Here is a 23,223-nt window from a genome sequence, read left to right on the forward strand (position 1 = left end):
AAGTAGGCGAGAAGAGAAGTACGATCACAAATATGGCCTTGTGGCCTTATTTGAGATGCTTGAAGCAGAAGGAGAGACTATCAATTGGGAGGCATTACCATAATGTAAGTCCTCTAAACTATTAGTATATGATCAAAATATTCATGAGTAATGTTTCTTTATCTGAAAAATACAAAAACAAGCACGGTTGTCTTTTGTGCTCTATTTTGGACAGAATGGTGCTGTCTGTTTACTATTGTTGAGTCCTGTTGACTGCAGCATGTAGCAGGCAATACCATTCTATCCAAAAAAATTTACTGCTATGGTCGTCGATATGTGTGTCGGTATGTGCGTTGGTATGTAAGCCGATATGTGCGTCGATATGTGAGCCGGTATGTGCGTCGGTATGTGAGCCGATATGTGAGCCGGTATGTGCGTCGGTATGTCCTTTGGAGAGAGCGTCGGTATATATATCGGGTATTACCGATGCAAATATCGACGTTGTGGTTCCGACGCAGATACCGGGTTTATACCGATGACGGGGCTTTTTTAGACCCTGTTTAATGACGTCGGTATAAGCGCCGGTATTAGGCTATCATGTAGTAGTGTCTCTCTCTCTCTCTACACACACACACGCACAGATCAATAATAAAGGGATTGAAGATTTTCAAACCCTTGGGTAAGAGGGTGGGATAATGCATGTTCTTGCACTTCCAATATAGCCACATGCAACATTTGACAACATACCAAAAAGTTCCCACCACCATTAAATGACCACATAAGAAACCACAATTTCTTACTCTTTAGTTATAACCTATGTGGCATGTGGAAGCATACCAAGTGTCTCCTTTGGATGATTGGTTGGAATATTTTTTTTCCTTTCCTTTCACTTTAAGATTTTTAAATAATATTTTTGAGCACTTAAGTTTCAATGGACAAACCAATGCTACAATCCTTTTTTTTGTTAGTACTCTTCTTGAAAAAGGAGAGTGTCTATACATTCATTTCAATCTCCTTAAGATTAGTAATTCACTCCCCCTCATCGAGTGCCATGTGGTAGTTAAGGTCATCCATCCCATTCCATCCCTCTACTATTTAACAAGGAAATAAACTCCTACCTTTCATCTTGCAAATAATTATTAATCTCGTACATTTTATAAGATAAGGATTCCAAAGTTCACAAACTCTCAATGAGAGTGTCATGGACGAAAGATAAAAGCTAAACTTTCAATTTCTTTTAAAAGTCCCCTCTACTATAGTCAAACAAGTTCCTAATGCCTCTAGGCCTCAACAATTGTCTTTATTACTAGCCCCATCACAACACGAGCCATAATTCCTACAACCCAATGTGGATCAAATGACACAACCACCCATTGCAAGGGGGATTTAGAATGTACAAAATGTGTTGTTATCTCCACAACTTTTGGAACCTGAACCACTTCCCCCCGAGGATCACACCTCTTAATCAAGTAAGCTTTGAGGAGTCTATTGATTACCAAGAATATGAGGTAGATGTCAAACCCACCCTCCCACCTCTTGGAGGACCCCATAGAGCTTTATTCTGACTATTATATAGTGGATGGAAGAGGAAGAGTCAAGCCAGTTTAGCAACTTGCTATGGGTAGGGGTCGGCGAGACATCAATGCCACAGCTAGAAGAATGCCTCTTCAATGCTACCAATGTCAAGGTCCCCATTGAGTTTTGGAATGCCTCTTAAGTTTCCTCATCTCAACCCAAGAAGTGCCCTCAAACATTCCACCGTCTACTTGTTGTGGCATAGATCATTAGATTAAGGACTACCCCATCATGATTGTGGCAACAAGTCCACAAACAGGACCCATCATCACATCCCTAAACATGATTGGGGTAAGTCATCAAACTCAAAGGTAGATCCTTATAAATCTAGATCACACACCCTTGAATTATGTCACCCAGGAAGGCCCAAAACCAACATGTTCTCTCGACGAGCAACGATATGTGGCCTTGATAGCAAAATCTTAGAAGCAGAAGAAAAAACTTGAATGGGAAAATAAAGGAAACCAAAAAGACAAATCTTGGGATGCCTCGAGAGCGAGTCTTTATTAGGGACTTAGATGAGGACTCAAACTCCTTGGACATAAGGACTGATTTTGAACAAGGTAGGTAAATATCCTCCAAAACTTAGAGCATGGGGAAGGAGGCCCCACGGGAACATACGATTCTTGAAACTAGATCACACATGACAAAACTTGTCTCTTATTCTTATCCCTAGAAGGAAATTGAGAAACTCTAAGAATTTAGTGATTTAGTTACAAAAACCCAAGAGGAGCTTGAACCAAAATCCAAGAAAGTGAGAGTCTTAGATGCTTTACACCCAATTACCTAAACTCCTACTATTGAGATTCACAAACCTCTAGATGTACTGAGTGTCATTATCACATGGAAGCGACTGAGGCCTCCATCTCTCATAGTTTGATCCCTAATTGGTTCAAGGCTTAACTACTACCATACGGAAACCCTGAGCCCATCTCAAAAATAGATTTTCTAGTCTCACGAGCACATAGTTATGGAAAGGTGGTCATGAACGCATCTCTAAACATCCCCAAATTGCTAGACTTTATGGCCTCACAAACCAGTACAACAATAACAACCCGATTGAGTGGAGATCCTAAATTGTTTGATGAAGCAAATGAGAGCTCTCCTTAATGGAGGACTCAATGTTAGATTACCACCATTTGTTGACATGCATAAGGCATGTCCCTAATATATAATGGAGACACCTCAAGCTGTACCCAAATTGATATTCCCAATAGAATAAGAAAATACCAAATCTATGGTTAAGATTCCACTCAACAAATTGGGACAATATTTTGACTATGATAAGTCTAATACACTACTACCAATTATTATGGACAAGGGTATCATAGTAATGGGAGTCCTATGTAGTGGTGTGGGAGTGAGTATAATCACCGTTGGGAGAAGATGGTCAAGCCATGTCTAGAAGTCTCGAACATCATTGCCAAAATGGCTGATAGGGTTGTCATTGTCGAACCTATTGGGATGCTATGTGATTTAAAGATTAATGTTCTTAAACATCGAATTAAACATATCTTCATTATTATGGACTTTTCCAAACAACAAAAATCATATGAAATGCTCTTAGGATTCTCGTTCATGAGATTGGTCTAAGAACCATGTCTACCTCCAATTCAATGATTCCATCATCAGGGTTGATCTTGTGACTCACCGTGTACATCCTATGGGGGTAGTGGAGGACTTTTTGAAAACCGTTCAGACACCACCACTCATTCAACCGCATTGCAATATTTCTATACTTGTAGAGTAAATACTAAGGCAGGAAAGGATCCAGTCCCCAAGGATGCTAAAAAACAAGCTATTGATCTTGAAGATGATCTAAATTGGACCTTTTAATGCTTCTATCTAAGTTATGCTTCACTTTGTAGACCCACTTACATCCGATAGCCTTTTTACCCTCAGGCAAAGGCACTAACTTCCATGTCTTATTTGCATTCTCAATGCAACAATTTCTTCATCCATGACTTTCTCCCAACATACAAGTCTAACAATATCGTTAAAACATGTGGGTTCAACCTTTTATACAACCTTTTTCATGTATGTATAATGATGAGGTACATAATCATCATACATCAATCTCTAAACAAGATTATTGACTCTAACCAACTTGCATGGTCTTGGATATGTCCTTGGTGTTCTTACGGCTACCTTATCTTTCCTTGCCACCAAGTGTTCTCATAGCTAAAATCCTAAACCCCTCATCAAGAATTTGCTATGAGCTACTAGACTATATATGATTACCCTAGTGAAATGTCATACATACCAAGAGACTCATTAATCTTATCTTTACCTTTATGTGACCCACTACTAGAGGACTCTCGGTCCACTCAATGATTGTGATTGTTGGTTGAACTATATTCTGTACAACCACATGCTCTTGTGCATCAGTCCTAATCTATTCTTTTATAGTAGCATAGCAACTACTCATCAAAGGTAATATCCAACTACTCATCAAAGGTAATATCCCTTCTCACCGTTATCTCACATGTGTAGGGTTATAACATATATACCTCTTTTTCTCAAGGGAGTAACTAATGAACACACATTTTTCAGCCTTTGAATCCAACATACTACATAGTTCATTAGGAATGTGTACATATGGAATGCATGTAAATACTTTCAAGTGTGACAAATCTAGTCACACGACGATACACTATCCTCTACTGTGGGGGTCCTATTTATAATCTAAACTACAGTTCTAACTTCTTTAGGCCAATAATGGTGAGGCATGCTCTTCTCAGCTACATCAATGCACAACAAACCTTTGAAATGTGCCTATTCTTCCTCTCAATAACACCAGCTTGATGCTGAGTGTACCTACGTGTGAATTGCCTCTGAATTCCATGCTTTCTTAAGTACTCAGTGAAATCATTGGAGAAGTACTCTCCCTCCATCTGACCTTAGACACTTAACCTATAAACCTGTTTTCTTTTCAACCAACTTTCTAAAATTATGACAGTGAGGATTAAACACTTCACTTTTCTCTTTCATGAAATAGAACAACTTTTTTGTGTGGTCTCATCAATGAAAGGTACATATAGTAACGACACCCTCCCAATGATGTCTTTTTTGGCCCTAATACATTTGCGTGCACCACCTCAAGTGTGTTATAAATGAAAGGTAAATAGTAACGACAACCTCCCAATGATGTCTTTTTGGCCCTAATACATTTGCGTGCACCACCTCAAGTGTGTTAGAAATACACCAAAATATCATGTACTATGGGGATATGAGAATATGGTTCTATGTTCTAAGGGTAGCCCATAGCATCTGAAAGTCTTTTGGTTGGATTGCATTCTAGGAAAATGGGTACTCTTTTTGATGCACTTTTGGATTAGGTAGATGGGATTATTACTTAATCATATTTTAATCACTTATGTGACAAGCCTATAAATAGGTTGGATACCAATGAATGAACATATGAGATTTGTCTTCATTCTCTACTTTGTCATTGTGTTGAGCTCTTTCTTCTCCTCTCCTTCATTCACACCATGTGATTTCTAACATGGTATCAAAGCCATTATCTAGCTTGTGATAAATTGCAAGAATCCTAGAAATGAATCTTGTGGGTCTACTATCTTTTCATCCCCAGCCAATGGAGGGTTGATTCCTTCCCCCACATCTCACCATCGGCCAAACTACTACTTGAGGCCTTTGCCTAGCTCAGAGGCACAAAGGAGGAGAGCTCTTTAATGGAATCAATGGAGGCACAAAGTTTTCCATTTTTTCGTGCAAACATAACCTACATTTCTTTGGGAAAACATAATGGTATGCTATCCGTGGAGTTTTGACTTAATTCCTTGGGTACATGTGGGTTTTCAACCATGGAAAATCTATTGGCATTGTCCATTTAATGACAGTGTGCTATCCATGATTTTTGACTTAATTCCTTGGATACATGTGGGTTTTTTACCATGGAAAATCTATTGGCACTATCCATTTAACAATGGTGGACTACATTTCTTGCTTTAGCTTTGTGTGCAACATTTAAAGAGATTCTTTGGTAATACCTTGTTAAATCTTGACTATTATGATTAATTTAGAGGTTATGGGATTAAATCCTAACTACAAAGGGTTGTATTTTCCCCCCTTGAACCTCTCTTGAAGAAATCATGTGGAAGGTCTCTGATCGAAAGCTCCAAGATGCCACTATTTTCTATCCCAAAAAGATCAATCTTTCACTAATCAATGAGTAATGATGGATTAGTCACTAAAAGCCTATAGATAATTAATAAGGTATTAATTATGCCTTCTTCTTTAGTGAGTCTTCAAATGCAAAATATATCAAACAAAGCAAAAAGGTCAAGAAATCTAAAGCCAAACTTATAATTATTTTGATGTAAAGAAGATGGGTTTTTTTTATTTTCTTGCTGCACACATCCATTCGTATGGAGAAGGTGATTTTGAATCTTCAATCTTTGATCTCTCTGTAAGGGTTTTAAAAATTGACCTTGGGCAAATTTTACAAGTGCTAAGACCTACCCACATCATTTTCATGCGCACATCCATTCGTATGGAGAAGGTGATTTTGAATCTTCAATCTTTGATCTCTCTATAAGGGTTATAAAAATTGACCTTGGGCAAATTTTACAAGTGCTAAGACCTACCCACATCATTTTCAACTCATCTAAATCTAAATTTTTTTGAAGCTAATGATTTCCATACATGGTAAACCAAAATTAAGTTTATGCTGATGAAGAAGGGTTTGTGGGGTGTTACCAATGGAATAGAGAGAATGCCACAAAGAAGGAGAGAGATTCTAGGCTAACAAGGATGAAGAGGAACTAGAAATCATTACCTTAGGTTTAAGTGACACATACATCCATCATATAAATGGAAGAGGAAGTTCTCAAGATACCTAGAATACTCTTGATACTTTGTTCGGAGTGCTTAATCAATAAATTTCAAATTCAGTTTTCTTATTAAATTCTTTTAACTCAAGATGAATAAAAAATAATCCCTTCCAACTCATCTCAATTACATGACGACTATCTTAACCCATCTAGTAGGTTTCAAGAAACAAATTGAGAAGGATATTATTATAGCACTTCTTTTAAAAAGTCTCCTTCATAGGAAGAATATAGTAACGTTCTTACTACTCTTATCAACTTGCCTATACCTACATTGTTGGATGCCAAAGTATATTTATTGGAAGAGTTTTTAACAAAGTTAAGCAAAGGTAAAGCATCTCATAAGGACCATTTTTCAAAAAAGGAGGATTTAAGAAGTTTGGTTCAAAATCTCCCTTTAAAGGATTATATCTAAAAAGAATTTTTTCTACAAAGCCATACAACTTATATGGAAAATTAGGGCATGAAGAGAAAGATTGTTTCTTCAAAAAAAATGCATAGAAGGCACTTCTTGTGCAGGTAATGATGGGAGACCTCAATAGAAGTCAACTTTGCTCAAGATGATTGGTCTTTGTAGGCCAGCTAAAACTAGCCCACCTATGGTCACCGCTCTATCCTAAGTGAAATGTTATCATAACTAGATGTTTAGCATCTGTCATGATTTTTGAAATTGTAAACCACTATAAGTAAGATCAACATGCACTTGGATTGTTATGATCCATTTTATTTGATGGATGATAGTCATGCTCATTTATTATGTGACGAGGATGCCTGAGTATTTTTACTAGTCCAGTAATGCATGGATTTCCATGTGTGGGTGAACTCCCACGTGTACTTGGTGACATTTTGGTATTTGATTTATATATTATGATGATGTCTATTTCTCATGAACACGTTAGGATTGATTGATGCGATGTCAATTGATTGTTACTACTGACGTGGTTTATGTTTATGAGTTTAGGTGATGAGGTGTGCAAGGGTACCGACTTAGGTGTTGCATAGTGCAAGGGTACCGATTTAGGTGTTGCACGGATGGTGGATTGAGCCGTGGTGTGTGGATAGATCTCATTATTATATTCACAATATTTTGTGGTAGTATGATGGCGTTTGATATTATTTTGACATCATTGTGATGTGTGTGTGCGCACGCGTTAATTTATTGTATAATGTGCGTGCGAGCACTAGTTGATTTATTTTGTAATGTGCATGTGTGCACAAGTTAGATTATTGTATTAGAAAGTTATGCAAACCTTAGAAGGATTGAGGACAAAGGCTAATTTAATGACAAAGTCCAAATATGGATGTGTACTCTATTTTTGGCTCAAGGCCTACTTTTGAAATATATCACAAATACCCACGCACGAGAAGAAGCCACTCACGTTGGGGGGGGGGGATTGCACCCAGCCTTGTGTTGATGGTGATGTTATTCTTTCTTTCTTACTTTATGTTATGCATATGTGATTTGATTTTTCAATTCAATTCAAAGCCTTTGTTTTATTTGTGATATAATTTATGAGTTCTTGATTTATTTCTTCAAGAAGATTAAATGGGTCCTGTGTGACAGTGGTATCAAAGCTTTGGTGTAATTTAATTTTCTTGAAGGTAGTCAAAAGAGGTGATTTTGGTGTAATTTAATTTTCTTGAAGGTAGTCAAAAGAGGTGAAAGAGAGGTGATTTTGGTAATTTTCTTGAATTTAAATTAAAGGAGAACACGTTTAGGGATTTTTGTTTATGTATGGTTGAAAGTAAGCTTGTCTTTAACCATTGGGTAACCAATCTCCATCAATCTATTGCCCAAAGGGTAAAATTAGGTGGTAAACCATTATGAGAAAACCATGAAACCTCGCAAAATTGAAAAGCGATTTTTCTAAATTCTTGACCTCTTTGTGATTCATTTGTATGGATGGGTTCCAAAATTGATAGCCAATCCTACTTAGCTTTCCCATTGCTAAACCATTGAGGGAGGAAGCAATCTATAATGGACGGTGTATAATTCACCAAGATCTAATTTATAGAGAAATAAGCTCTCAATACAAGAGAATCATTGTTTTTTGATGCTTGGTTTCCACGTCTGGCCGCGTCATCAATATATACGTTGAAATGGGCATTGAAATATTCATGGAAAGAAGGGTCGAAATAATCGTGGAAAACTTATTTTTTTAAAATTTTAATTTATGTATTGCTAGTTCCTACCTTGGGGTGTGTTTTAGCCTTCTCTTTCTACCTCTTTGCAAGCATATGTGTCTATGAGAGAGAGAGAGAGAGAGCGAGAGAGAGAGAGATTAGACAGAAAGAGAGATAGAGAGAGAGAGATAGAGGGGGGGCAAGGGAGAGAGGAGGGTAGAACTTCCATAACATTCTTTCAAGGAGGACAAATGCTAGCTCCTCCTCCTCATCACTAAGGTGCATTTAAGAAAATGCTCTGTTTTACAATGAAATTAAAGTTCATCATCAACTTGCTCGTCCTCAACAATCCATGGCTCCAAATAAATCTATTTCTAGAAATACTCCATCATTGTTCTCAATTGGTGGAACCGGTTGTTGTTGCATGCAAATGAAGATCAATACAAGGATGCAACAAAAAAGACACTTAGGGCTCTTGAAAAGAGTTCCAAGTTGTAGATGAATGTGGGAGGGGGCTTGACAATAATCCCACATGGGAACTTTTGGGAGTTCTAGAATTTTTGTATAAAAGGTGGCCCATTTGAGAGAGGGAGAACACTCTTTGGTCATTTGGTTGAGAGGCTCATAGAGAGAGCTTGCTCCATAGCTCCTTCTCAAGTGCTCTCCCAAGGCTCTCCATCTCCATTCTTGTTTCAATCATGTACTTTCTATTCTTTACATTTTCAATGATATGAGGTTTTGGTCTACACTCTTGCTAATCTAGATTTCTTAATGATGTTTTGATTTGTGAGTTATAGAGTGCTTGTGATGAAGCTTGTGCTTGAAATAATGTGTAGTTGAGGCTTGTGTGATAGCTCTTTGCATATTAGGTTCCTTGCATAAGTTGCATTTGTGTGCTTAAGTGTAGCCTAATCTTGATGCTTTGATTATGTAAGATTGATTGCTTGAGTGTTGACAAGGATTGAGTAGGACTAGAGGTCATTAGTGTGTGGTTAACTCTTCTTCTCCCATTCGGGATAGCCTCTATGCGCTAACCGGGTTGCATTCACGGATTGACAAGTGTGTGGGTTGGAGTGTAGCCTCCGCTATGCTATGATGTCCCAAACAATGGCGCCGCTGCCGGGGAACGCACACCTAAGTTAGTGAAGGGTGTTAACCATTACTTCTTACTAAGTGCTCCATTGATTGCAAAATCGTGGATTAGGGTAGATTAGAGTAGAGTTTGCAAGGGCATTGAGTGTGTGATCTCAAGGGCACCTTGTGTGTTTTCGGTTTTTTGATTAGAAGCAAAAAAAAAACAAAATTAATTAAAACCTCTTTGCGGTAGAGAAATCCCGCCCCACTAATCAGATTTAAGTACTTTCTGTTTTTGTATTTTTGACGGGGTTGGCGAGGGTTAGATAGGAAGTGTTGGAGACGGCCTTTCTTTTGTTTTGTTGTGTTGTTATTGTGTGGGGAGCCAACGCATCAAGCGTGCTCGAGGAAAAAATGAAGAATATTTATCTATTGGAGCATGACTAACCGATTTGCTTGAAAGAAACGGGCAACTAAGGGTAGCCTTAAGAAAAAAAAAAGCTTATAAATCTATATAAATATAAATATAAATATATATATATATATATATATATATATATATAGATTTATAAGGGCTGCATCAAACGTTAGCGCACAGGGCGCTGAAAAGCGGCGTGCAGCAGACGTTTTTTTTTAAATTAAAAAAAAAACAAAATCGTTTTTTTTAAAACGTTGGTGAGGCAGCCGGCTGAAAGAAGGCGTAGGCGGCCAGTGAGGGTGCGAAGGCGTAGGCGGCAATAATATATATATATATATATATATATATATATATATATAATCACAAGGCTGTTGGGTGGCCGAGCTAAGGCGAAGGCGCCCAGTTGCTGTGAAGGTGGCCGTGTGACGTGGAGGAGCAGTTGAGGCGGCCGGCAGGAAGAAGGCGAAGGTGACGTGGCAGCGCTGCATCGAAGCCGAGAGTGAAGGAAAAGGCCTGCGCGCTGCTGCAGCGGCTGCAGGAGTGGTAGCTGTGTGCAGTGAAGGTGGGCGCAAGCGAGCTGCAGCTAGGAAAAGCAAGGAGGCGAGGAGGTGGCAGCAGCCTGCAGTGGGCAAAGCTGTAGACGGCGGCTGGAGGTGGTGAAGCGCCTGCAGGCAGCTAAGAGCAGCGTTGGAGTAGGCGGCCAAGAAAAGGTGCGAAGGAAGTGAAGGCGGTGAAGACGAAGCATTGAAGGCGCACCTGCAGTGAGAAAGTCGGCGAGCGGCGAGCGGCGGATAAGGTTAGTGGATTTTCCATTTTTTTTATTTTTTTTATTTTTTCATGTTTTTTTTGTATTTTTAAATAAAAAACAAAAAAAAAATATTTTTTTTATTAAAAAAAAGAAAAAGAGATTAAAAAAGAAAAAGAATTAAAAAAAAGAAAAAAAAGAAAAACAATTAAATTGAGAAAAAGAAATTAAAAAATAAAAAAATAAAAATAATTTTTTTTTTATTTTAGGAGTCCATATTGTTTGCATATTTTTTATTTTTCATTTCTGTAATTTTTAGCATAATTAGAGTGATTTGCATTGTTTTAACTTTTTGTTATTAAAAAAAAGAGACAAAAACAAAAACAAAACAAAACAAAACCCAAAAAAAAAAAAAGAAGAAGAAGAAAAAACAATTTTTATTTTTGTATTTTGAAACCATTGTTCATCATTTAAATTTTTGCATAATTAAGGTAGCTTGCATTTTTTATTTTTTATTTTTTTAGAATTTTTGTAAATGATGCATAATTAGTAAATTCATATTTTTTATATTTGGCACGAAATTTATAAGTTAAAAAAAAACACAAAAACAAAAACAGACAAAAACAAAAACAAAACAAAACAAAAGGAGAAAAAAACAAAAGAAAACTAAAGAAAATTAAAAAAAAAGATAAAATGGAGTGTTTTTTAGGAGTCTACTTTTTTGCATATTTTGTAATTCTTCATTTAAATTTTTTGCATAATTTAGTATTTTCCTGTATTTTTTAATTTTTGTAACTTTGTGCATAATTAGTATTTATTTTTTAGTGTGATTCATAATTTTTATGTAAATTTAAAAAGGAAAAAAAAAAGGTAAAAATCATACAATCATAAAATCATTTTAAAAAAAACATTTAAAAAACAAATAATAAAAAAAAAGGGTAGATAGTACACTACACATATTCTTTTTAGTTGCCTTTAGTGGTTAGGTAGAGTAAAAAATATATATATATATATACATATATATATATATTTTTATCAAAAAAACAAAACACAAAAACCAAAACCAAAACAAACAAAAACAAAACAAAATTAAAACACATAAAAAAAAACCAAAACAGAATTTTGACCTTATGCACTTGCGGTCGGGACGTTGTGTAGATTCTGCCATAGGACCTAGGGCACCTTCTAGAGTACCTACGCAAGAAAGTGGGACCCAATCGGTAGGCAATTTGGCAGATATTGCTGAAACCCTTTCTGAATCCCAATCCGATAGCCTTTCCTCTAGAACAACTAGTTCATTGTCCATGGACAATCTAGGGCCGACAAATAGTCATCCCGTAGCCCCAAATAGGACACCCTCAAGATCCTTTAATCCATTTGAAGCCGACACCATGGGGTTAACACTCAATGTGAGACTCCAATATGTCTACACAAATGCTCAAGGAGCTGAGATCTTTAGGGATCCACAACAAAGGTATCTTGTTAAGATCGCCGACATTTTCTCAGAACTTGATAGAGCACCTCTCGTCAATGACCAGGGTAACATGTATATGGGTGGAGATGGTGTTCGCTACGAAGTCACCTACCATCCAGAAAAGGTAGACAAATTAGGGGAGCTCTCTAAAACCGAGTTCTTAGACTTATCAGAACTTTCCAGAGCAAGGGTGTCTAGAGATGATTGGCTCATTGAGCCGGACATGCCTGGACCATCCAATGCCCAGTCCTCAAAGCCATCCATAGATGATTTACTCCTTGTAGATCTAAATTTGGAAAGGGATAGGAAAGGCAAGAGCAAACTGGATCAGGGGGCTGAATGCCAATGGGAGTTTGTACGACAAATTCCTGTGACAAAGGTCTTACAGGATGACCCACTTCAAGAGGTCTATAAGGACTCGTTAGAGGGATATTATGCCACGACTAAATTGCCACAGCTAGATCTTCCTCTAGCTCATGTGGTGGTAGTTGAGAAGCTTGCAGGACACATGAACAGAATAATTGATAAATGGGCCAATGAATACCGAACCTTAGATTAGAAGGAGATTCGGGAACTCACGTGGAAAGGACAACCATTATTTATGGAAGTGTTCTCAACAAATACAGCCAAACCTGGAGAGACGGCCTTTCTTGGAGAAACTGTTGCTCCTCCCCTACGAGAGTTCACTAGAGAGGGACCATCAACATCTAAGTGGACCACTGCTAGTAGCCCAACTCTAGCACCAAGATATTGTCCTACACCAAATGTGCGACCACAGGTCACATCACACCAACATCTTTCTCACTATGACAATCGGAGGATAGGGGAGCCAACTCGGCCTCCTATAAATGCACCTCCTGAAATGAGGGTGACAAGATCTTTGGAAGGGTTTGGTGAGGCTGGTAATAGGGTACCCACACCAATTTTGGAAACATGTGGACCATCTTTCCAAAGAGAGGAACAATTTCCACTGAGAGTGAGAGGCCGTAGGCCCTATGATGAGTATTCACGACAAGTAAGGCCATCAACTCTTCAGAAATTGGTTAAGAAGTATGAAGGGTCGGGAGATCCATACGATCATGTAGCAGCTTTTAGGCAAGCAGTTCGAGCTGAGCAAGTTGCTGATAAGCATACTCAAATAGAAGGGTTTGGACTCACTCTTGAAGGAAAAGCCCTCGCTTGGTTTCAGGCATTAGAGGCTTCAGACAAAACTTCTTTACGAGTTTTGGAAGAGAGATTCATTGCTGCTTTTTCCTTGATGGGAATACAACATGACACGGTAGCACACATCTACTCTTTCAAACAAGGCGAGAATGAGAGTGTTAGAGACTGTGTAAATAGAATGAAGCAGTACATTAATCGTTGCCCAGAAGATGAGAAGCCCGCCCAAAGTCGATTAATTTCTCTCTTCTTAAAAGGCCTCAAAAATTCGACACTGCATACACATCTCTATGCGAAGAAACATACAAGTTTCAATGAGTGTTGCCATGATGCTATGGATTTCACCGATAACTTCAAGTTCCAGGATGGTTCTGGCCCAGAGGTGAAACCTAGAGATCAGTGGGGTGATGACCAAAGATCAGGGTCTAGCGCGCTAGTAAATCCAGACCAGATAGCTAACCTAGTGCTAAGGAGATTAGGACAAACCTATCGTCCACCCATGCAGCCACAACAACAGCAGCAGAGAATGAGGAGTGTACTTCCTACAGGTCCTCATCTTTGTGGAGCATGTGGCGGTGACCATAAAACAGAGGACTGTAATACCTTTTCTCCTCTAGTCACAAACCAACCCACAAAGAAGTGGTGCCAAGCCTGTGCTTGGAACTTTACTCATACCACACAGGATTGTACTCGCATTGCGAGAATGAGACAGGAACGTGAGCAACCGAGGGGTGGAGTGGCTCCACAAATGTATCAACAATATACTAGTTTTGAACGTAAGCCACCGATGACACAAGAACAAGCACGACCTGTTCTTGGTGCTCAACCTCCTACTCCAGGGACTGCTCCTGTGAGGGTTGTCGACTATGACAATTCAAATATGTGTAGAGACTTGGTAAACCCAGGCTATGTGGAAGCAGAATACGCATCATATTCAACCAAAGATAATCTCTTTGAAAGTCCCGCATACCCAAGCCCAGCACTGGACGTTCAACCAGGGGAACAAAACTCTTTAATGTTGCTAGGCGGCTACCAACCTAGGACTCCAGGCCCCTCAGGTCAATGGCAGCCAAGGAAAGTAGAAGCCAAACCAATGGGCCCCTGTTATGAGTGCGGAGAACCCCATTGGGCTCGTGATTGTCCACATCGCTCTAGGCAAGCATCTCGGTCCAATACAACAGTACAACAGTTTCCACCAATAGAAAGATATTGTCTAGGGTGTTGTGTTGAACACTTCCCAAAAGATTGTCTGCTGAAACCACATGAGGAAGGCACCTCTCAACCAAAGGTTTCACTTAACCTTGTAGGGGCAGTTCCATCGCCACCTTCATCTGAGAATGATGATGTCGTGCCACTTAGAGTCATGACTAGATCACAGACACGAAATGCCGAAATACAAACTGATGAGACACCTCGAACTAGGGATGCAAAAACAAATCTAGTGGATAAGACCCTACAGTCCAATAGAAAAAAGACCACTAGGAGGAAGAAGAACCGAAACAAACAAACTAAAAGTACATCCACTAGTTCTCAGGAAACCTCTAAACAAAACATGAGGGATAAAACTTTTACTTCCCAGGAAGTGCGTGAGGAACATCAACCTCAACCTGGGCCTAGTGCTAAACAAGATGAGGCTAGTACGACTGAGGATAGTTCTGGGGGTTTTGTTTTTGTGGATAAAGTGAATGAGACTCTAGAGGCCATCATTGATGCTCATAGAAGTCGCATTGCAGGTTTATCTGAGCTACCCAAAAAGCTTCAAGAATACCCAAACCCTCGTGAGGAGAAGATCAATCTAGCTGTACATCAGCAACTCATTAGGGAAGCTCAGTCAATACTTGAGGGACCACCACCACCTATTCCTCGGGGCCCAACCTCTCTTAAGCCAACATTAGAAACTATACCAGAAGTGTCATCAAGTAGAGAAATGAAAAGTGAGCTCATTTCACAAGCTCAGAGCGAAAGGTCTGCACCAATTGACACTCCATTGAAAGATGACATTCTGCCATCACCTAGCCTTGTCTTCCCATGCAATGATGAAGTTATTGATGCTAATGAGGACATGGCAAATGACATGTGGGCCGCAGTAAATGAGAAAATTAATGGGAACATGTCTTCTGTTAGTTCGCCTCCATTCTCTGAGGTGGATTTTACCAGAGGCACGGAAAACAAATTTAGACACCCAAGCATCCCGGAGGAAGTTCAAACAATTGTTTCTCCTAGAAGTAAGCATACAATGAAAACCTTACCATCATATCTGGGAGAATATGAGAATTGTTCTCAAACCTTGAGGATACCCTCCATGCATAAAAGGTTGACAAAGGAAAAAGATATGAGTATGGTGCAGGCTATTTTGTTAGCACCAGTGGCTTGTACCTTACCTTTGCTTGAGTTGATAAAGCTTAAACCTGAGTTGTGGAATGATATTGCCACATGTTTGTCAGAGCAGGTATTGCTACAAAAGGGTCACCACCCCCATGAGTGTACTATACACTCTGAAACAAAGCATGTAATGCCAGTTCCTATCAACAAAGTAGGAAAATTTTGTGAAGACGATCAGGGAAATGCTACCCTTCCATTAGAAGTGCGAAAAGTATCTTCAACTGCAATACTTGATAGTGGCGCAGGAGTGGGCATTGTGACAAGGTCCATTTAGGAAAAATGGGGCAAACCAGCTATTAGGAGTACCAGGATGCGCTTGCAGCTAGCAGATGGAAGCTTAGAACATCCCCTTGGGCTTCTTGAGAACATATTGGTCACCACATGTGGGATTGAATATGAGCACACCTTTGCAGTAGTGGATTTTGGAAAACATCCAAACTACGAAGTGATATTGGGTAGACCATTCATGCGACAATTTCAAACGATTCAAGATTGGGGATACAATTACTTATACCTCCGACATGATTCTGTCATCACAAGGGTCAACCTAAGGAATCACTCATATCGTGATGTAACAAGGTCTCCAATAGATGAGTTTGATTCTGCTTCATCTGAGGGCTCAAGAGTTACATTGTCTGATGGGCGAGAAGATCTATGGATGTGTGGAGCCTCATGTAGGGATTTCAACACTGAGAGACTTAAGGGTAATCGAAGTGTATCAGACGAGGCATACATTCCAGAACCCTTCCCTGAGCATTTAATTGATCCATTAGAATGGAGTCATGTCCTTGCAACATTATCGACATGTGCTTTACCGAAGCCAATTCAATTTTGTGACTCAGATGGATATGATATTATTCCTATACGAATGGTACAACCACGTGCTCTTCTAGATCATTTGTACTATAGGGATACATCCAAAACAACAGCTATGCATGTCGAGGAAGTCTCAGTTGAGAATTTAACACTCAAATCTGTTAATGATGCTGATAAGAAAGAGACACAAGCTCCAACACAAATGATGTGGATAATTGATGAGTACTCAAGTGAGGGCCATGGCTGGCATGTTCCAACTACTCTAGTTGCTGCTCAAAGAAGGCCGGGCAAGAAGGAATTATCAATGTGGCTACCCAAAGATGCGTACAAACTTGTACCATCTAGTCCAGTTGCTAAGACTCTTAAGAAGCACATCATTTCCAAGCCCAAACCTCGGATTGTTAATCGATGGGTCCCAAAACATGTGCTCAAAGCACAAGGCTATTATGAGGGTGCAACAGCAATTTGGCTTCCAAAATGCCATGCTTTGGCAGGGGTAAAAGAGTGTTTCAGACAGAGTCCAAAAGCCACCCTTGATTTTCCATATCAGTGGGTGCAAAAGAAATCAACACAAACTCTTCAAGAAAGGAAAGGTGGCTGTGATAGCACCTACAAATCTACTTGTGTTGATCTTCCTAAAACATATAATGAGTCACCAGTTGTCCCAAATTCTCCTTGTTACACAATTCCACCATCAAATGGTGTACCTAAGACACATCCAACTCCAAAGGAGTCTCATTTGAGCATAGATTCTAGCATTTCAAAGCCTAAAACCTCTTATCTTGCTCAAATTCCAAGACAATTGATAAAATTCCCACCCAAGAAGGACATACCTAAAACCAAAGATAAGGCATTAACACTACAATTGAAGCTCTTTGGTAGATCAATGTTTGCATAGTGTGGTTCCTTATGCCTTTAAAGGATTATGTTCTTTTTGAGATGATCTCCACTACCAGGGCAAGGGTAAGCTCAGCGACTCCACAATAAGATCGACAAGCCAGGGCACTTTTCTCCCATTGGGTTTTTCCTCTCGGCTATATTCGGTGTTTGGCACCAATGGCAAATTTTATTTTTTCTTTTCTTTTCGTGTTTGTTAATAAAAATTTTGCAGAGATCTCCGTAAAAAACAAAAGCATCAAACACGCCCCAATAGTCCACCTATCGTGCAAACAAATTAGGAAGGAGGGAGACATGCTACGCCTACAAAGATCAAGGAGGAGCAATCTGCACCAAAATCAGCAATTCATCAATGCAAATGAACAACATCAAAAGGGCACTACAACAGGTGTATTCAGATCTTAATCTTTATTTCTTTATGTGCTCTTATCTTTCGAATATATGGTTTGCATGTTCACACAATGTTGGCTGGTTTCAGTTTTTGATTAGTTGTTAAAATATGGTGAGTGAATTCTAGAGTCTTAGAAGACTTAGTAAAAGATATTTCTATTTAAAGACAGTGTAGGATATATACCAATGGAGTATGCCAAGTACTTATGTTTTCAAGGTATATTAGTTATCCCTAGTGGTAGTTACCTCTTAGATATGCGCTAGGTGCTAGGAGTCATAAAAATTTATGAAAATATACCCTAAAAAATATATATATATACAAAGTGAATTGAGACATGAAGTGTCTACCACCATGTGAAATGCTTGGTAGGACCTGAGGTTGTCTTAGCACCTTGGGGCCGATGCCTTGGTTTCCATGGGGTGCACACTGATGTCTAAAAACTTCAGAAGAAGAACTTTGAGGAATCTATCGCCTTGATGGATGTTGGTAGGACTCTGGGGTACACTATGGGCCCTCGAGACTGATGCCCTCATCTTCATGGGGTACTCCTTAGGTCATAAAAGAAAGAAAAAGGGTCTGTCGCCCTTGAGATACTTAGCGGTCTTTAGATTCTCTTGGCGGAGGTCTCTTGGCCATTGCTTGGATCTCTTTGGGATAGAACCTTAATCTTCATCAACTTCTACCCACATATCAAAAAAAAAAAAAGACAAAACGAGAGTTCCAATCACCTTTGCTCATATTTAGGAGTAGGTATGCCATTTAGGAGTAACTTACATACTGGTAGGACATTGAGACTACGGTCATAACCGGCGGTGTACAAAGCACACTTGCCTTTGCATAGCACTATCTACTACTTAAGTCTCACTTTGACTAGTCTTTACTCACCTATTTTAGTACTCATTAAAACTTTAATCAGCCCTGCACTTGTATGCTCACGTGTGAAGTTATCATTGCTGATTTTTCTTTTCTTTTCTTTTCTTTTCAATAAAAGACTTTAATGTATCAATTGTTTTTTGTTGCAGCTCTTGCTACTACCGCGCTCGAGGACGTGCGCAAAATAGGAAGGGGGGAGTGTTGCATGCAAATGAAGATCAATACAAGGATGCAACAAAAAAGACACTTAGGGCTCTTGAAAAGAGTTCCAAGTTGTAGATGAATGTGGGAGGGGGCTTGACAATAATCCCACATGGGAACTTTTGGGAGTTCTAGAATTTTTGTATAAAAGGTGGCCCATTTGAGAGAGGGAGAACACTCTTTGGTCATTTGGTTGAGAGGCTCATAGAGAGAGCTTGCTCCATAGCTCCTTCTCAAGTGCTCTCCCAAGGCTCTCCATCTCCATTCTTGTTTCAATCATGTACTTTCTATTCTTTACATTTTCAATGATATGAGGTTTTGGTCTACACTCTTGCTAATCTAGATTTCTTAATGATGTTTTGATTTGTGAGTTATAGAGTGCTTGTGATGAAGCTTGTGCTTGAAATAATGTGTAGTTGAGGCTTGTGTGATAGCTCTTTGCATATTAGGTTCCTTGCATAAGTTGCATTTGTGTGCTTAAGTGTAGCCTAATCTTGATGCTTTGATTATGTAAGATTGATTGCTTGAGTGTTGAGAAGGATTGAGTAGGACTAGAGGTCATTAGTGTGTGGTTAACTCTTCTTCTCCCATTCGGGATAGCCTCTATGCGCTAACCGGGTTGCATTCACGGATTGACAAGTGTGTGGGTTGGAGTGTAGCCTCCGCTATGCTATGATGTCCCAAACAGTTGTCTTGTAGTAGTAGAAGGTAATTCATCCATGTCGTCATTCTCTTCTAGCTCTAGCATGAGAGCTGTCGATGCATCATGATCATACTTAGCTTGAATCTCTTCTTCTTCTAGATTATCTCTAGTGTCTATTTCTCATTCAAGATGTATTTGCTCAATGAGTACACTGTTCCACGGGAACACTCACGGGAACACGGATTATGGAAGGAGGCCGGAAGCAATTAATGCGAGAGAGCGGGATTGTAGCCATGGGAACATAAAGACGCACATAATTTTTCCATATTTTTTTGCCGAAGTGCAATGTAAATCATTTTAGGCCAATGTGGGTTCTAAATGATTTACAGTTTCAATTTTTTGCATGTTCGTTTTATTTTCTGTTCTTGGCTTAGTTTTCTGCATCTTTAATTTTGTGCATTTTAGTTCTCTGTTAAACTTGCACCTGTAAAGAAACTTAAATCTGTACACACACATGAAGATTGAAGATTTCGAATTTCCTATAAATCTCACAGCTGCACACGCATTGAATTCGCTGCACAGGCATTGAGCACACACTTCAAAAAAGAAAAAAATAATAATAAAAGAAGGCGACTGTGCGTGAACACGCGCGGACAGACCCACACACCACACCATAAAGACCGCCACTGCACCGCGGATAAAGGGGTGCAAAAAAAAGAGTATGGAAAATTTTTCATTTTCTGCTGCAAAAAATTAGGAGGTTTTCTAACTTTCCGAGAGGAGTTAGAAAACACCCATCGTCGAAATTTTGGTTGCGGAACCATTTTCCCATAGTGAGTTTAATATGGGAAACTGGTAAATTTTAGGCGATTTTGGATCCTGAAAAATACACTATTTTTTTAGCCTAATGTGTTCGAGGGGTTTCAAAATGGGTTCTGGCAAAGTTTGAGCCAACTTGAAAATTTTTGGATTTTTTTGAAAAAAAAAACTTTAAAATTTGACCTTATGCACTTGCGGTCGGGATGTCATATAGACACTGCCACCATAGGGTCTAGGGCACCTTCTAGAGTACCTACGCAGGAAAGTGGGACCCAATCGGTAGGAAATTTGGCAGATATTGCTGAAACCTTTTTCGAATCCCAATCTGATACCCTTTCCAAGACAACTAGCTCATTGTCTATGGACAATCTAGGGCCATCAAATAGTCATCCCTTAGCCCCAAATAGGACACCCACAAGATCTTTTAATCCATTTGAAGCCGACATCATGGGGTTACCACTCAATGTGAGACTTCAATATGTCTACACGAATGCTCAAGGAGCTGAGATCTTTAGGGATCCACAACAACGGTATCTCGTTAAGATTGCAGACTTTTTCTAAGAACTTGATAGAGCACCTCTAGTCAATGACCAGGGTAACATGTACACGGGTGGAGATGGTGTTCGCTACTACGAAGTCACCTATCATCCAGAGAATGTAGACAAATTAAGAGAGCTCTCTAAGAGTGAGTTCCTGGATTTATCAAAGCCTTCCGGAGCAAGGGAGTCTTGAGATGATTGGCTCATTGAGCCGGACATGCCTGGACCATCCAATGCCCAGTCCTCAAAGCAATCCATAGATGATTTAATTTTTGTAGATCTTAATTTGGAAAGGGACAGGAAAGGCAAGAGGAAAATGGATCAGGGGCTGAGAACCAATGGGAGTTTGTACGACAAATTCCAGTGACAAAGGTCTTTCAAGATGACCCACTTTAAGAGGTCTATAAGGACTCATTAGAAGGATATTATGCCACAACTAGATTGCCAGAGCTAGATCTTCCTCTAGCACTTGTGGTGGTAGTCGAGAAGCTTGCAGGATATAAGAACCAAATCATTGATAAATGGGCCAATGAATACCAAACCTTAGATTGGAAGGAGATTCGTGAGCTCACGACGTGGAGAGGACAACCATTATTCATGGAAGTGTTCTCTACTAATACAGCTAAACCAGGAGAGACAACCTTTCTTGGAGAAACTGTTGCTCCTCCCCTACGAGAGTTCACTAGAGAGCGACCCTCAACATCAAAGTGGACCACTGCAAGTAGCCCAACTTTAGCACCAAGATATTATCCTACACCAAAAGTGCGACCACAGTCACACCACAACGTTTCTCTCACTATGACAATCGGAGGGTAGGGGAGCCAACTCGGCCTCCCATAAATGCACCTCCTGAAATGCGGGTAACAGGATCTTTGGAGAGGGTTGGTGAGGCAGGTAATAGGGGACCCACACCAATTCGAGATGCATATGGACCACCTTACCAAAGAGAGGAACCACTGAGAGTGAGAGGCCATAGGCCTGATGATGAGTATTCAAGATGAGTAAGGCCATCAACTCTTCAGAAACAGGTAAAGAAGTACGAAGGGTCGGGAGATCCATATGACCCTGTAGCAGCATTTAGGCAAGCAGTTCGAGCTGAGCAAGTGACTGACAAGCATATGCAAATTGAAGGGTTTGGGCTCACTCTTGAGGGAAAGGCCCTTGCTTGGTTTTAGGCACTAGAGGCTTCAGACAAATCTTCTTTATTTTATGAGTTTTGGAAGAGAGATTCATTATTGCTTTTTCCTTGATGGGGATTAAACATGACACAGTAGCAAACATCTACTCTTTCAAGCAAGGCGAGACTGAGAGTGTTAGAGACTGTGTAAATAGGATGAAGCAGTACATTAATCGTTGCCCAGAAGATGAGAAGCCCACCCAGAGTCGAGGATTAATTTCTCTCTTCTTAAAAGAACTCAAAAATTCAACACTGCACAGACATCTCTATGCAAAGAAGCATACAAATTTCAATGAGTGTTGCCATGATGCTATGGATTTCACAGATAACTTCAAATTCCAAGATGGTATTGGCCCTGAGGTGCAACCTAGAGATCAGTGGGGTGATGACCAAAGTTTAGGGTCTAGCGCACTAGTAAATCCAGACCAGATAGCTAACCTAGTACTAAGGAGATTGGGACAAACCTATCGCCCACCCATGTAGCCACAACAACAGCAGCAGAGCGAATGAGGAGTGTACTACTTACAGGTCCTCATCTTTGTGGAGCATGTGGCGGTAACCATAAAACCGAAGAATGTAATACCTTTTCTCCTCTAGTCACAAACCAATCCACCACAAAGAAGTGGTGCGAGGCCTGTGCTTGGAATTATACCCACACCACACACAGGAATGTACTCGCATTGCAAGAATGAGACAAGAGCGTGAGCAGCAAAGGGGTGCAGTGGCTCCACAAATGCATTAATAGTATACTAATTTTGAGCGTAATCCACCGATGGCACAAGAGCAAGCACGACCTGTACTTGGAGCTCAACCTCCTGCTCCTGGGACTGCTCCTATGAGGTTTGTTGACTATGACAATTCAAATATGTGTAGAGACTTGGTAAACTCAAGCTATGTGGAGGAGGAATATGCATCATACTCATCCAAGGAAAATCTATTTGAAAGTCTCGCATATCCAAGCCAAGCACTGGAGCCTCAACCGGGGGAACAAAATTCTTTGATGTTGCTAGGCGGCTACCAACCTAGGACTTTAGGCCTCTCAGGTCAATGGCAGCAAAGGAAAGTAGAAGCCAAACTAATGGGCC

This window comes from Cibotium barometz, chromosome 16 (assembly GCF_041138505.1).
Source record: "Cibotium barometz isolate CiBa-2024 chromosome 16, ASM4113850v1, whole genome shotgun sequence".
NCBI classification, from domain to species: domain Eukaryota; kingdom Viridiplantae; phylum Streptophyta; class Polypodiopsida; order Cyatheales; family Cibotiaceae; genus Cibotium; species Cibotium barometz.